We start from the raw sequence: 15,687 nt of genomic DNA, 5'->3' as shown, positions 1-15,687 counted from the left end.
TCTGAAAGGGGAGACATTGCACTTTCCAGCCAATATCGGGTTATTATGGTAATTTCACAGCCCAGCATCTGCAGAGTGTGAAATTAATCCGGGGGTCACTTGTTTAATAGACAGTAAATTGCGAAAATAACTTGCTGGATATTGAAAGTTCCAGTTGTTATGGATAAATGGGTAAATATATCTTCTCACAGGACATTTAAAGAACTACTTGCAATTAAAATAAGGAAGAAATATATAGGCAGACATTTGAAACTTAGGTGTAAAATGGTTAAACTAAAACAGGCATGTCTTTTTTATTTGTTTGTTTTGTTGATTTCAGAGTAAAAAAAAAATTAAGCTAATTAAATCCTCTAATAAAGCATTGTAAAAACTCCCACAACTTTCATCTTCGACTCTCTGATTTAGATTTCTGTTTGCTTTAAATTTAATGCGCTGATAAACTTGGGAATAAACACCCGCGCTTATTTTTCTATGGAAACAAATCTGTTTATTTGGTGGCTAGATTTCCCCCCACCCTCAGAGTATTTAACTGATTTATTATCAGCAAACCTAGTATGTTGTAAACACAGCCGAACAGAAGGGCTTACTTCTGGATGAACTCGTTAGTTTGTAGGACCCAACATAAATCTCATAAACTTATTATACTTTGTGTTTGATGGTTACACCCAGTTCACTGCTGGGAAAGATCAGGGTGGAAAAAACTAAGTAATAAGGGCAAGTTAGCAGTTTAAATCGATTATTATGGTAGAGAACAGAGGCGGGTAGAGTACTTCAACATATTTTTACTTAAAAGTAAAAAATAGCCGTCCAAAAGAGTATTCGGTTCTTGAGAAAAGACTAACTGATCAAAAAAAACATCAGTCATTCAATGGACCAAGATACAAAGTTATGTGGAAGTTTTGGTACTTTAAATACCAAAATAAAAATTATTTATCTAAATAACAATTACAAAATCAGACAAAAGAAATATTTTTTCAAATCAACTTCTTTCAATAGAAAACTTAGGAAACTTTAACCAAAAACGGCAGCTGTCTGTCTGTCTGGTGAATTTTTAGCTAAAACTAGCTTGTTCTTCATTCAGTGAAGTTATTCACATGGGAAGAAGATACAAACATATTACTCAGGTAAGAGTACTTCATAATAAAGTTACTCAAGTAAAACTAAAAAGTACACAATAGTAAAAATACTCCTAAAAGTAATTCCCCCCCCCCAAAAAGTTACTGAAGTGTAGCCAGAAAATGGTAGCTAGTTGGCTAGCGTCTAGCTAGCTGGAGCTAGCTCTGCCAAAGAACAACTCAAATGCTCCATAACTACGTCTCTATTGACCTCAAAATTGTCCAAAACACCTACATTTAAATAATAATAATTTTAATTTTAAAAAATGTTTGCGCTAAGATGAGGAAGTTTTTCGGCACTTTTGAAATGAGTGTGGTTTGCAAAACTGCAATATAAAGACGTCGTTTAAAGCACACGAGTCATGATAAATAACCAGACGTGACAACTGGCGGAGGAGGAGGAAGAAGACGACGACGACAGGAAGTGGTAGGAGAACAATGCAGCGACATGTTTTTTTTTAACAACTTACATGGGCAAACTATTTGCGTCCAATTTTAATTGCGTCTCTCGTTCGACTGAAACACCGCAATCAACAACCTTTTGCACACGTTTCCCACCACAGCTAGCGAAAGCCCAGCTGTGGGAGAGCTGGGTGTCCAGCAATCTACAAAATAAAGTTAAAAGCTATCATCATCCTGACCCCGAATGGCTTAGCAGCATCCTTTTACTGCGGCTCGGACAAAAGAGAGCTCCGCATCCTCAAGGGCGACATTACATCCACACATCCTAACTAGGAGTCAACCACGGGCCACACATTGACGCTAACCAGATCAGAGAAGTTTCAGCTCTTACAAACATGAACTAATAAGGCTCTGAAGGCATCGGAAGACCTTCCTGTGGCCATTCCTAAGGCCTGCCATCACGTTTGGCGAAAGCTTTTGACTGCATTTGAGGGCGGCCGGGATCGGAAAAAGCTGCAGACGCCGCGGAGACGACTTCCCTTTGTTGTACTCGCTGTGGCCGCAGCATGGCGGCGAACGATCTGTACCTAGTGGCAACCTTTACAAACAGCCCAGTTCAAAATATACTCTTTTAGTTTGGCGCTCCTACAAAGAAAACACGTTCTGACCTCCACAGGTTCAGATGAGCAAAACATACAACCAACGGACATTAAAAGATATTTCTACTCTACCTGAGCTAACAACGTCAGTCCATTGCAGGAGGAAAAAGTCAAATCTAGTCTTCTCTTGTGTCTATTATGATCAGGTTTGGGCTAAAAAGCCTCAAAAACATTGCAACTGCAATTTTCTTGACCAAAAATCTAATTTTAACATCCTCAAGAGGGGCAACATCCTCCCTACTGACTATGTTTTATAGTATTATATAAGAAATTCCAACAAAATAGCTTTAATTTCTTTCAGTAATAAAACATAAAGCAGTAAAACACGGGAACGAGTGCTAAGTAGTGGAGACAATGCTATCCTATTAAATCAGTGGTGATTCATTCCCTCTTTCCCTTCGTTTCATTTCCCGAGTTAATCGACTGGCCTGCTTGTGAGAGAAATCATGGCAGCCAATTAAAACTGACACAAAGGAATAAACGAGAGCGGGTGATAACGGGTTTTGACACATTGTTGCTCCTGCATGCCCCACTGATCCCTGCACTCTGAAACCTGGAGTCGTTGGGGCAGCGTTGGGTTAAGCGCATGAACATTTTATTTTTATTTTTTGACAAATACGTTTTTTATCTTTTGAACCAAATTTTTAAATGAGCTGAAATCATATTGACTATTATGGTGTACTGTAGTCCCTTCTAACTCAACTAGAGCCATTTTTCAGATAAACGCATTTCAACATATTTGATTATTATTGTGTCAGTCTTAACCAAGACCAAACCCACTACTGCTGCAGAGTCCTGATTGCAATTGCTGATTTAGTTAAGTGGGACACACTCAATAATTAAGTAGCCCATGTCATGCTGATGAAATCTGTTTTATTTTATTGCACTTTAAAGCTATTTATCTTAATTGCTGGCATTGATTTACTTTCATGTGACATGAGACTGGAGCTTTAATCTGTAATGGCTTTGGTCTTTATCAAAGACCAAAAAAAACACGCTACCTGTTTAAATCAGTGAAATCATGTGGTAGCAAGTAGTGTCCTTTTACAGAAAAGGATTAGGGCCACTTTAAAAAAACTGTAATTATGACTGTTGATCTCAGAAAATTAACATCAGAATTCTGAGGAAAAAAAGTGAGATTTCTGAGATTAAAGTAAAGATTCCGAGAAAAAGTCAGGAATATGAGGTTGAACTCAGAATTACGAGAATTCTTTTGTTTTTTTCAGTAGCCCTAATCTTCCGTATCCTCTAGATTTTGTGAACGTATGTGTTCTCGTTTCAGTTCAGACGTTTTGAACACCGAATCGTTCCCGCTGCGCCGTCGCTCCGTGGAAACCCTCGTTTCACTCCATTTCCCAGGCGTCTTCTGCTTATTATTGTGGCTGAGACAAAATACCGTACGGCGTGCAAACCATAACTCCCCGCTAGAAAAGCCTTTGTTCCTCCACCAAGGGCCTCCTCCCCTTACAGAACCTGCCTAATTCCATCCAGCTGACGTTTGGCCACCGTGGGAGACAGATGGTCTTCAGAGAGTCTGCTGGCCTCTGTTAGCAGCTACTCTGTTTTTACACGCGCGGCCGAGGGATTTCTATGCCATCCTCTTCGACAGGAACTCATGGAAAGCAAAGTCTTCGGGGGCGGGGGAGCTTGAATTATTCTCACACTGCGGCGACGCTCTCTTGAATACCCGAGGAATGGCTAAACCACAAATCTGCATGGCTGGTTGGGAAGAAGGAAGCTAAATGTAACGAGGGACTAAACCGAAAACCCCCCAAACAACTACAAACTACTGCAAATGAAAAGTCTAAAAGTGGGAATTCCTGTGAAATCTTGACAGGAGGAGTGATATGCTTCACTATTGAGACTACCACAGTCAGTCTATTGCTAACTAGCTCCTGGTTTACAGCTACATCATCAGATACACAAACGGGCGATTGGAGTCCAACCAGAACGTCAATGATACACTTAAGCCACAAACATCTGGTACACTTTGGCGTTTTAAATTTAAAAGAAGGATTTCTTACTTTTAAAGCATTTTGTTTGAGTAAAAATAGTCAGTAATATATATGAATAAAGAAATATTACTGAGGTATTTCCCCTAGACCTAATCCAACTACTTGTTCTAAAAACCATCTGTCCCACTTTTCCCAGTCAAGTTTTAAGTCTGGTTTATTCGTAGAGCACATTTCAGCAACAAGGCAGTTCCAAGTGCTTTACACCACAAAAGCATCATTCAGCAACATTTTGTCAAACGAATACACATCAAGAATGTCGATCAATGTTCCGGTTATTACGAATCAAAGGCAGCTCAGCACAGGTTGATTTAAAGGAAGTCGATGTTTTGGCAGTTTCTGCAGTTTCCTGGGAGTTTGTTCCAGATTAGCAAAGCGTAAGAACTGAATGTTTGGTTCTGGTTCTGGAGAGATGCTAGAACTAAAAGACCTGAGTGATTTTGAAGGCTGATGTGACGACAAGACGCCTTTAATGGTGGTCACACTACCTTCACCGAACTGAGTTCGTTTACAACGGGTATGTCAAAATGTCTCGTATTCACAGAATACAGAATACGATACATTTTTGGGAACAATCAGGATCAGTAAGGGGGACAGACTTTTTTTCTATTTTTTTTCCTTTGGTAAAGTTTTTCAGTTTCTAAATTGACTTTGACGCATCAATAAGTGGTAGCGGTGGGACTCCAGCGCAGCACATTTTCTCCTGGTGATGTCATGGGAACATTTTAACTTAAGGAACCCTCGTCTTTCCAATGCTGAGTCAGCAGAGGGACAGCTGCACGCAGCCGCTCACAGCTCCACCATCTCCACGTGTCACATTTCGACTAAATGTTTACCTTCGCAGCGAATTGATAGAGGAAAGATTCCCTACGTCAGCAGAAGGGAATGAAATTAAGACTCCGGCCGTCACTTGTTCTAAACAGTTTCATCCTTCAAAGTCAGATTTAATGGGCACACTCAGCACAGCGACACATCTCACTGTCTTGGTTTGGATTTAAAGATTTTTTTTCTCTGTTTTGCAAAAGGAGATCTATCTCTGACTCGGACGGTCGTCGCCGTGCGAGATGAGTGATGCTGAGATGTCGGCTCCACCGAAACATTCAAAACATCCAGAGACGCTCTGCGGCAGGTACGACCAAATGCTCAACAAGCTACAGGAAAATGTCAGTTCGGCTGAAACAACTTCATAAATAATTCACACTGAGGTAAACAACGTTGTACATGGTGTGCTTGCGCAATTTATTACTGGAACTTACTTGGCGTGTAATCGAGAAAACATCGGGGATTGCTACTGCAGACGGGAGCTGCAACACCATTTGAGTTTCCTTGTAAACTTAATGTTTTCAAAGTCAAAATAAAAGGAACTGGATATAAAATACGGGATTCGTTAAAACGTCAGAGGACACAGTTTACTGGACGAAGATAGAAAAGTTCACTATGACTCGACTCCGGAGAAGGAAAGCAGTGATGTAAACACAGAAACTTGCCAATAGATGTAGGCATGCTCTATCGCCTTCAATTTAAATGGGCAGTGTTATGTGTTTTAGAGGCCACATAGTGTCATTTTATAGCACAATCAAGTAACCGTGTCATTTATGAAAATGCTGTATATGTCAAATTTGACTTTGTACTTAGCGCCTTGAAATTGGGCCTCTGTCTCTTTAAGAAGCTCTGACTCTTTGTGGAACTCCGCCTTCAGGAAGTCATCATGACATGGTTTCTCTTTTAACCCTTTAAATATGTTTTTACCAGAGTTGCAAGTGAAGTAGCTTGAAATATGAGCTCAGCAGATGCTCACTTACACCAGGTGTTTACTGATTGCTGCTGGCTAGTCTGGAGGAGCTGCTCTGTGAGGCGGAAGCTTGGAAACTGCAGCTCAGAGGAGAAGCTTCGTCCTCGAATGCAGAGCTTGGTCCACTCAGGTGTTTTGCGCAGCTGAATGGTTGCCATGGCACCTGGTTGACCACAAAAACACTTTTTATATTTTTTTTTACAAATGTAAATAAATTTTACATTGACGACAGTAAGCAGGTATTCAGTGTTAGGAATGATAACTAAATGTTATTCATTCACTTCGCAAAAATTTTAATTTTGTTTATTCACAATAATCTGTGTTTAATTTTATGTTTTTTTTAATCAAATATATTTAAGAATTAGATGACTTCTGAATCCAACTGGTTGCACTGGAATTTATTTACAGCTGATGGATTGTAGCGACTTTATACACTTTTTAACATTTTGAAAGCAATGTATAGTATTTTTTTCCCCACTTCAGTGTTGTGCTCTAAATTCCCCATAAAACATGTGTAGATCATTAAGAGGGAATGCAATTCAGTTTTCACTTTGTGAAAGAGGCTAAATTTAACATTTTCTCAGTGGTGAAGCTAAATGTTTTATTGCTTCTCCGGTGAAGTCACCTTTGTATTGAGGCGGAGGGGGGGATGTTGGGTAGAGTCAGAATGTTAATGTTCCAGTTTACACCTATCCGAGTGCCAGATCATTGCCTAGAAAGGCAGTCATCCACACACAGCGTGAGCCAGAAATGTGGCGGGCGGAGAACCGTACCTTCCAAGTTTGACGTCAGGCATTTCGTGGTTGGAAATCCTCGTGGAAAAAAATCTCCACTCCCCCCCACCCCTGTCACATCTGTCCGCTAGGAAGGCAAACCCTCTGCTGAACGGAACCACACAGAACTTACACTGGGATGTTTATTGTAGCTCAAAGAATAACTTTCAACCTGACAATTGGTAGGAAACCAACCGTGAAACAACTAGCTGTGTATCGATATTTTAAATGAATCCCGTGTTATCCTTCAAAAGTTAACGTTCATTGAAAGTTGCATTAAACCCAATTCTGTGCACAAATTAGCTCAACATTAAACCCTCATGGAAAGCTTTGTATTTCTTAGGTTTTGGCGTAGAAACCTCTACTCTGAGAAATATCTCAACTGTATTCAAAATATTCAAAAATAATTACAATTTTGAACTTTTTATATGAAAAAGGGAGTACATAAATATAATACACGTGTGTGTTAAAATCTTTACTACCGTGATCTTAAGATGTCTTTTCTAAGCAAGTTGTATTGTTGTATTTGGAAAAATAAGCAGTATTTCTGAATCTGTTACTAAATACATACATCTATTTTATCTGCATGTGTGTGGAATATGTGGAAGGGTGATGGTGGGACGGATGTGTCATATCACTGTGTGGTGATTGGTCCTGACAACTTAACTGCACAATTAGAGATGCACCAGTTGTAATTTTCATGGCCAACCCCCATTTCATGCTAGGAGTAGTTATTGAGGACAGGCTATTCTTCAATATTTAGTTTATATTTGAAATTTAACTTTGACCACAAGTGCTTCAGCTTTCAAGGCGAAACATCTGGAAGTAGGGCATAAAAATCAGACGTAAAAATTCCATCCTGCTTGGCTGTTAAAACCTAAGGGTGATAGATTGGGAAGCTGAAATACATGACTGCAACGCTACAAAGTGGAGATAAAGAACACGGTGGATGTTAGCTTCCTCGGTAGTGTCAAGAACGTTTGTGCTGTGCATATTAATGCACATTAAGGTATATTTGGTGTATTAAAATATGCATTTTTAGAAGAGGTCTCAAGAATTTGGATTTCAGCCTTAGATTGACTGAAATCAGATTTTTTTGTAGTTCCTAAAACCAGAAAAATACCAGGTATCCACTGTAATAATATCAATAACATTGCCAACAAATTAAAATTCACACAATTGAAATATCCAAAAATAACCCAATATATTTTGTGCATGGACATTAATTATACAACCTAATAAAAAAGATTAAAAGGTAGGACTACTGCATCTATGAATCGCTACGTATGTTGATTTTCAAACAAGATTTTAATGGATAAAGAGTCAATCCCACCAAACGATTTCTATACTTACACCTCACAATAATATAATTTTCAATAAGAAAAAGATATTGCATGCAGACAAGGTTTCTTTTTTTATATATGAAAACACTTACAGCATAAGCTTTCCCAGCCATGTGTGTCCCCTGGCTCAATGCCCGCAAAATTAAAAAAGTCCAGCAGAAGACTCGAAGCTGGTCACACCCAGGCCACTGCTTCAACAAGGCTCATCTATCACGGCCCGTTCTTCAGACAAAAAGAAAAATCTCCACTGTAAACCTAACCGGAGTTGCCTGACTTGATGTTTTTAGTGACCCAGAGTAGCTGATATGTGCGCAGCGGATTTGCCTCCCTGCAGGAAGTATTGCAACATAAAGAAGCCAAAATCAATACGGCTAATAAGCCGTCAGACGAGCAGAAAGAGGTCAGCGCCTGCAGACAGCGAGAGATTAGAGCTGGCAAGCGTGTCTGGCTTCAGTGGTCTGGATGCTCCCGTCCTCCACCGCAAAGTTTACAAGCTGAATGCTCCAGAGTTTACAGCATGAAGTGTAAAATATGGCTTACCTTCGGGTGGATTTGGATGCTGGTGATAACGAGCAGGAAGAAAGGAGGAATCCAGACTTCACTTGTTTGTTTGCTGCTGTTGTTTTTTTAATTATAGTACATTACATTTAGATTTTTTTTTTATTATTTGTCAATTTTGTTTCTCTGTATGAGTTATTTGTTATTAACATCAAGCTTATTTAAGAACTTATTGCAAAAAGAACATTAAGTTCCTGTTAGCGTGATTTACAAGTTTGATTTTATTAGTCGCAGGCCTTTAAGCACGTTTGGGTTTAGTAGCGACAGCAGCAGACAACAAAGTAATGGAATGAAATTCTCCTTTTCTTACACCATTTTTAGAGTTTTTAACAACTCGTTCAAGTTACTGCATTTAATAGAAATATCTTTTACCATTTGTTTTGTTCAGTAAGTTGTACTGCAGTCAGATGTAGTGAACATGCATGAGCAGGACGTCATGAGTGACAGTAAGGATTCATCCACAGTTGTTTCATCGCCCCAACAAACAGCAGCCTTCTTGTTGGTTTTTAATGCTTTTGGCTTTAATAGCCGAGAAATAAAGACACTAAAAGAGAATATTGTTTGTTTATGTTTTGTTGTTTTGAGTCGGATCAGCTGTTAATTTAAACAGAACAGAAATTGTTTGGACAATTATAGCCAAGGTTAGCCCAAATGAACCCAGTCCAGACTAACTCATTCTAATTGTGGGAGAAAGAACAGATGAACAGAAACATTTGACTTTTCCTTTATTGGTTTCGGAACAATTGTTCCTCAAACGCGAGACGAGTTAATCAACTCTGAACGCAATTAAAATGACAAATCCTTCAAATAATGCAGATTTTAAAGGGCATGTTAACCTTGTCTCCCTTTTAAGGTTGAAGTTGTGTTGAAATTCTGCAGTTCTCCACAAACTACCTCATAGTGCTCTAAGTGCTTTTTTTTCTTACAGGCATAGTTTTGTTTTTTTCTCTCCAAAAAATATTTGTTTTGATTGCAAAATCCTGTTGGAAAATAGCTACTTGTTCCATCTCTGATTAAACACCTCAGTTCAAACATTTCAACGGATGTTAAAATGATCCAGTGCTGGCTGCTCGTTTCCATGGCACCATTAAGTTACGATCAGCTTCATTTGGAATCATTAGCATGTAAGAAACTCCTGTGGTTGTGGAAATTGAACCAGTAAATCTTCAGGTCACAGAAGGAAGGAGGTACGCGTGTCTCAACATGAGGTGATCTTTCTCTGCGTATGTCCTGTAATGAATTAAACATACCCTCTTTTTTTTCCCCCTCGTATTATGAGACAAATTTGAGCAATAACACTGGACAGCAAATAAGACGAATAAACGCCATACAAGAATAATTACATAACATTCAATTAGTTCAACAGAGTGGCCAAAGCAAACTGGCAGCGCAGCTGCTTTCTGAAGCTTAACTACACATCAATGTACTTCTAAGGAATTTTAAACAAATAATGGAAGAAATATTTAGACAAAAAAAGAATCTGCTGAGTGACACAAGAAACAGAAATTCAGGAAATGTTAAGTCACTGGTTGCCATGGGGATTCCCTCCTTTTCTGTTATCAGACCGGCGAGTAGAAACAGAAACAGAAATTATGTCTCCAAGCAAACATACGATGTTTGAAAAATATGGCACCGGGTGGCTACCTGTGTGACAGGATTTTCTGTTTCCACAGCGGAGGTGCAGCAGAGGAAATAAAGCACGCAGGTCAAGTTTTGGTTGACCTGCGTCAACCAAAACGTATAAAATACGTTTTTATAACGAGCAAGTTCAAAATTCAGAGTGCATATTATCATTGGAAGTGAAAGCAGAAAAGTCTTAAAAGATGAATAAGTTTTAAAATTGCAAGAGTGAAAGATATCAAAATGCAAATGGAGTCGGATAAAGTCCAATGTTCTGTTATCTGTTCATGTGTCTGCTGCAAAGTTGGATTTTCTAATATCTGTTTTACGTTTTTTTGCCGGTTTTTTGTGTCACCCTTCAAAGCTTGTTTTTTGTTGTTTTTTTGTTTTTCCAACTGTGGTAAATCTTAAAGTGACAGCATGTAACCTCATAAAAAATGTGTCTTTTACATATTTGTAAAACTTACCTCCAGGTGGTGACAGACAATCTGTAATAAATCGTAAAGAAATACACTACTTCCTCAGAAACAACCAATCAGAGACAGGAGGAGGGTCTTAGCGATGCCAATCACCCTCAGTTGCTCTCTGCTATGCTACAGCTCCTTCCCGACAGCTAGCATACCATGAATGCTAATGCTAGTTAGCATGGCTACCGATGATAGTGGATAAAGTTTTCCTCGTTCCTCTGCCATTAGCACATTTAGCAGCACATACAAATAGTTGATTGGTTGAGTTTTAATATGTAAAAAAGTAATTGCCTGTTAGTGCAAATCTTGATCATCATTTATATAACTGCATAGTAAAAAAAATAAAATCTTCCTTTCCAGTGAGTCACACTGTGAAACCAAGTGCCCCACAGGTGGAGAAACCTGCCATGCTTGTCGAAATGCATTTCCCAACATGCTAAAGACAAAACCGGAGTTTTCAGCTCGGATCCAGATCCAGCCGCCCACAGAAAGGAAGCCGTGTCTACATCCTGTTTTAATTATGTATTGATGAGACCCTGAGGACTGACCTGATTTTAATGACGGCTTCATTTGCTCTGCTAATGTGGGACATGAGAGCCGGGCAGTGAACGCAACATTTCCCCCTGAATGTAACAGCTTCTTCAAACCCTGCTGCTTAATCTGAGAAGAAATGAATGAAGTAGAAATAGTCGTAAATGTTGTAATATTGGGCTGCGTAAAAGTTAAGTTAATGTCAAATGTTTACATTTACGTCTTGTTTTCCCTTCACTGTCCGACATTAAATCAGATGAAGTCGGTTAGGATTGTCAAAAATCCGAACTGACCCGACCCAAGATATTTTCATTTAAGTAAAAAAGAAAAGCTACGTGTTTTTCTTTTTTTAAACCTTGTGAAAGAGAAGCTACTCTCTGCAGATCTAACAGAATAATTTCGTCATAATAATTTCGTAAATTTAAGAGAACAAAGTCTCTTAAATAATCCTGAGCTGCAGCCCGTTGTGTTAAAATCTTCAACAGGAAAACAGAGCTCTGGGATTGGTAGTGGTTGCTCCTGTAAAATCCTTGCGGTAACCTTTAATCGTTTGCAGCTTGACCTTATCGGCGCTCTACTGCTGCCGAATTGGCCCGATTTCTTCAAACGCGTCTTTTGTTTCTTGACTGCACGCCATTTTCCAGTCCGTGTTCTGACGACTGCACGGCTTCCTGGCAGCGGGGACGTGTTCTGTGCTCCTCACTTCGGCCTCGGGACATTAGTTATAAACACTAAAACAAACAAAAGGTTTAAAGAGGCCAGCTTCTGGTCCTCTTGCTCTCCGCTTGCCAACAGCGGAGCAGACGAGGCAGGCTTCGACAACGGCCATTATTAAGATCCGTCTTTATTAAGTGAGACTGGCGAACGCGCGCGCCGAGACGTGACAGCGCGAGTAAATATTTAAATTGCACAGACGCCAAAATATCGCTTGAAGGACTGCGTCGCTTTTCAGCAGTCTGTAAAACTGTTGAAGCCAAAGTGTTGTGGGGAGATTCTGCAGCCATGAGAAGAGAACGTGAACATCCAGTCTGACGGAAATACGCGTGAATGCAGTGTGACGTATTGTGCCGTTATTGCTGCGGTTAACAGTGAAGCTGTCAGCCATTACTGGGTTATGGTATATTTACTTAGAATAGTATCTAAGGAAGAATCAAACAAGTTAACACGAATAGTAATTTATTGTTATCTTCTGTGAGTAAAGGTAGTTAATTACTGATCATTTCAGTTTTAAAAAGAGCCTTAAAAAGATCTATAATCGTCGAATTGATGGAATCGGTGAATTTATGCTCGGAGTAAAGATTGCTATTGTTTTTAATCTGCCTTTGAAATTACTGACGTTTTGTGTTGTAGCTTTCTTTGTGTATTTGAAGGTGTTTCGTGATATTATTTTGTGGCGTTTGTAAAATGTTAAGCTTGTTTCACAAAGCTTTTCTTGAGAGAGCAAATTAATTTCCGGTTTGAGTTCATTTCGACGTGATATTCTCGAGATGATGAGTGAATTTTCAGTTTTTTCAAATTGACAAGTTTATTTTCTCAATAGTTAACTTTCAGTTTTTAAGTTAATTTCTTGTTTTCTCTAGTAAATTTCCAAATGATTTCCTCAGGATGATGAGTTCATTTCCTGTTGATTCTCTCGAGATATTGAGTTCATTTTCTGTTTTCATCAATGAGACTCAAGAAAATGTTTGTTTTGTTTTTTTCAATCCCAAAATGATCGTCTTAAACCTGACTGCATCCTTCAAATGCGTGCACAACATCACTGTCACATCATCACCACATAACCAACCTCCCCAGTTCATCCTCCAGAAACAAGCGGCAACTAGTTGGAAATAAATATCGGTTGTTAGCATCAAGCCAGTCTTACCGATAACGGCAGATACCGATGTTAGCGCCGATATATCGTGCTAGTACTTGTGGCTCTTATTTATTTGGTTTTCATTTACTGACCACATCAGTTTGCATTGTTCTCTGTGTTGTTTGTTTGATGGAACTTTTTGTCAACATTTCATTCTTGAATGTGAAACACAAATGCATTCGACATTTCTGTAAAACATAAATGCCAGATTCTTTTCATTTAGTGCAAAATCCAGTCAGAATAAACTTACCACGTATTAAAAAGAAGTATTAGGCGGGGGGGGGGTAAATACATGTTACATAATGAGCCTTTATTTTTGCTTCCACACATCTAAGAGAGTGCGTCGAGTCGAGTGTTAAAAGTGACTGACTTGACCTTCAAAAGAGCTCCAGACAACAGAAAGACAAGACTTTTTTTTTTTTTTTTTCAATAAAACGCCTCATTTGAGCTGACTTGCACGACCACATCCTGTGGAAGTAACCACTGCTTTGTTAGCTCACTTCCTTCACTTTGTGACTCAGAGAGGAGCTGAGCAAGCCTTTTAAATATCAAGGTGAATGTAAACTGACATTTCTTTTTACTTAACGCATTTAAAGATTACGTTTTATTTTTGTCTCGAAAGGTAAAACTATTTTAGCCGTGCGCCAGAGTGACGAGAGAGCGGGTTCCTTCTACGCGAAGCATTTAGACTCAACGGCTCGACCCTGATGTAGGCTTGTCTTCAGTTTCCATGTTTTCATCCGTTTTGTTATTTTATGGGTGCCTGTTAATAAAGGGGTTCTGCACAAACAGAGCAGATGCATAGTAATTATTTGATGGATACTTGGTGCCCTCTAGTGAGCACAGGAATGCGCCTCATGCACTAAATTTAATGACATTTCAGAACCTTCCTCCTCACTGGATTACCTTTTAGATTTGTATCTGAATCTAAAAGGCAGATGTTTTTCCTTTTGTAGAGAGTTGAAACATTTTTTTAAAAAACCTCCAGGTCACACAATCAAAGGTGAATTTTACAATTTTGTGAATGAGCACAAAATACTATCTAATTCTAATAAGAAACAGAAAGTATTTTTGGTAACTCCGCTGACTTTAGGAGTTTTTCCCCCTTTGTTTCTGTTGGTGTTTGTGATTGTGAAAACGTCACCGGTGCTGCTTGGACTTCTTTGAGGTCCCTGTTGAGTCTGGACGCTCTAGAACAAGCAGCTGCAGAATTTGGCAAGAATAACTTGATCCGGGTTCAAAGTTTTCAGTCTCTTATTATAAACTGTCATTTCCACTTCTGGTAAGAACGGAGGAAGGAAGAATGATAAAGAGAATACAAGAAAACACACTAGAAGTCTGCTTCTACACCTGCAAAAAAAAAAGAGAAAAAGAAAAACAGGAACTGAGAAACCACAGCGACAAACCTACGTATATTTAACATCACTGAAAAGCACTCGGTACTAATTAATACAATTTGTATTTGGTGACCGCAGCCCAAGATAGAGTGCATCTGTACACACCTAACATCTGTGTGCGTGATCTAGCTTGGCTATAAAATGAACGGAACTCAGAGTTTCACCAAGTTTTCTTGTTTTTTTTAAGAATGATTTTGCAGAAATTTTGACGGATTCCAGTGTGAAAACTGTAAGAGTTTCTTCTACAAGGTCTTCAGTCCTTTAAGCTTATGCCAGAGACGATTCTGAACATCCACGAGGCTCGGAGGATGCAAACCGGGTTCGAGGCGCTGAAACAAGGACATGGAGAGAGATCAGCTTTGGAACTCGATCTGGTATGAATCCAATTCTGTTCCACTTTTAAGTTTTACTTTTCATTGATTTCCGAGAAAGTTTGCAGTTCCTTTGCTTTTGCCTCAAATATCTGACGTCACAGTCACACAGGTGACACACAAACCACTGTTTATACATATTAAACATTCAATAAAGAACATACAAAAGACCTGCAGAACCCCAATTTTTATACTGCAATAAATAAGGCATCATGTTCAATGTACAGTCACCTGGAGCGGACAAGTTCCACTGGATCCATCATCTGGCTGCATGTCTGTCTGTCTGCTTGGCGACTATTCGTGGTAATCATGGTAGATGATGCTGTTTTGCAGGTGCCTGTTGGATGTTAGATGTAATTGGTTCCATAAAATCAAATAAAATCTGCCCGTCTCTTTCCATCCCGGCTCTCTTCTCGTCGCTTCCAAGTGGTTTTCGTTGTGGAATTACTTGGAGACGTCGCAGGTTTCCTAACATACGCTTAAGGATTTGTTTGTTTTTCTCCTTTGCAGCCATGGAGAATTGAAGAGAGAGGAATTACGAAGGCCGATAAAAATCCAGATACGTACACTTTGAGTGCGTTAGCCCAGCTTAGCAATGGAACCGTTCTGGAGACTTAACGTTGACATCTCTGATTCATGTGCACAGAATGTGCTGGCTGGTGTGATCCAAAAGAATTAAACAGGAAAAGTTATTGTGATTTGGAGGGTGAATGGATGAGTTTGATTGGTTTGCAATATTAGCCTGTCAGGTTATTTTGACGATATTGATTTGTTTAAAGTAAACCACAATGT

General features: G+C 39.2%; 1 protein-coding gene across 1 annotated transcript in view; it reads right to left on the bottom strand.

The window, feature by feature from the left end:
* Nucleotides 1-8,701, bottom strand: part of tnca (tenascin Ca) — a 61,903-nt gene extending 53,202 nt beyond the window's left edge. The window contains exon 1 of the mRNA XM_008423452.2: nucleotides 8,189-8,701. The gene's annotated coding sequence lies outside the window, so the exon portion shown is untranslated. The remainder of the gene's footprint in view (nucleotides 1-8,188) is intronic.
* Between the last annotated feature and the right edge of the window lie 6,986 nt (nucleotides 8,702-15,687).

The sequence above is a fragment of the Poecilia reticulata genome, chromosome 12 (assembly GCF_904066995.2).
Source record: "Poecilia reticulata chromosome 12, P_reticulata-male-v2, whole genome shotgun sequence".
NCBI classification, from domain to species: domain Eukaryota; kingdom Metazoa; phylum Chordata; class Actinopteri; order Cyprinodontiformes; family Poeciliidae; genus Poecilia; species Poecilia reticulata.
This window is presented reverse-complemented; position numbering and strand designations above follow the sequence as displayed.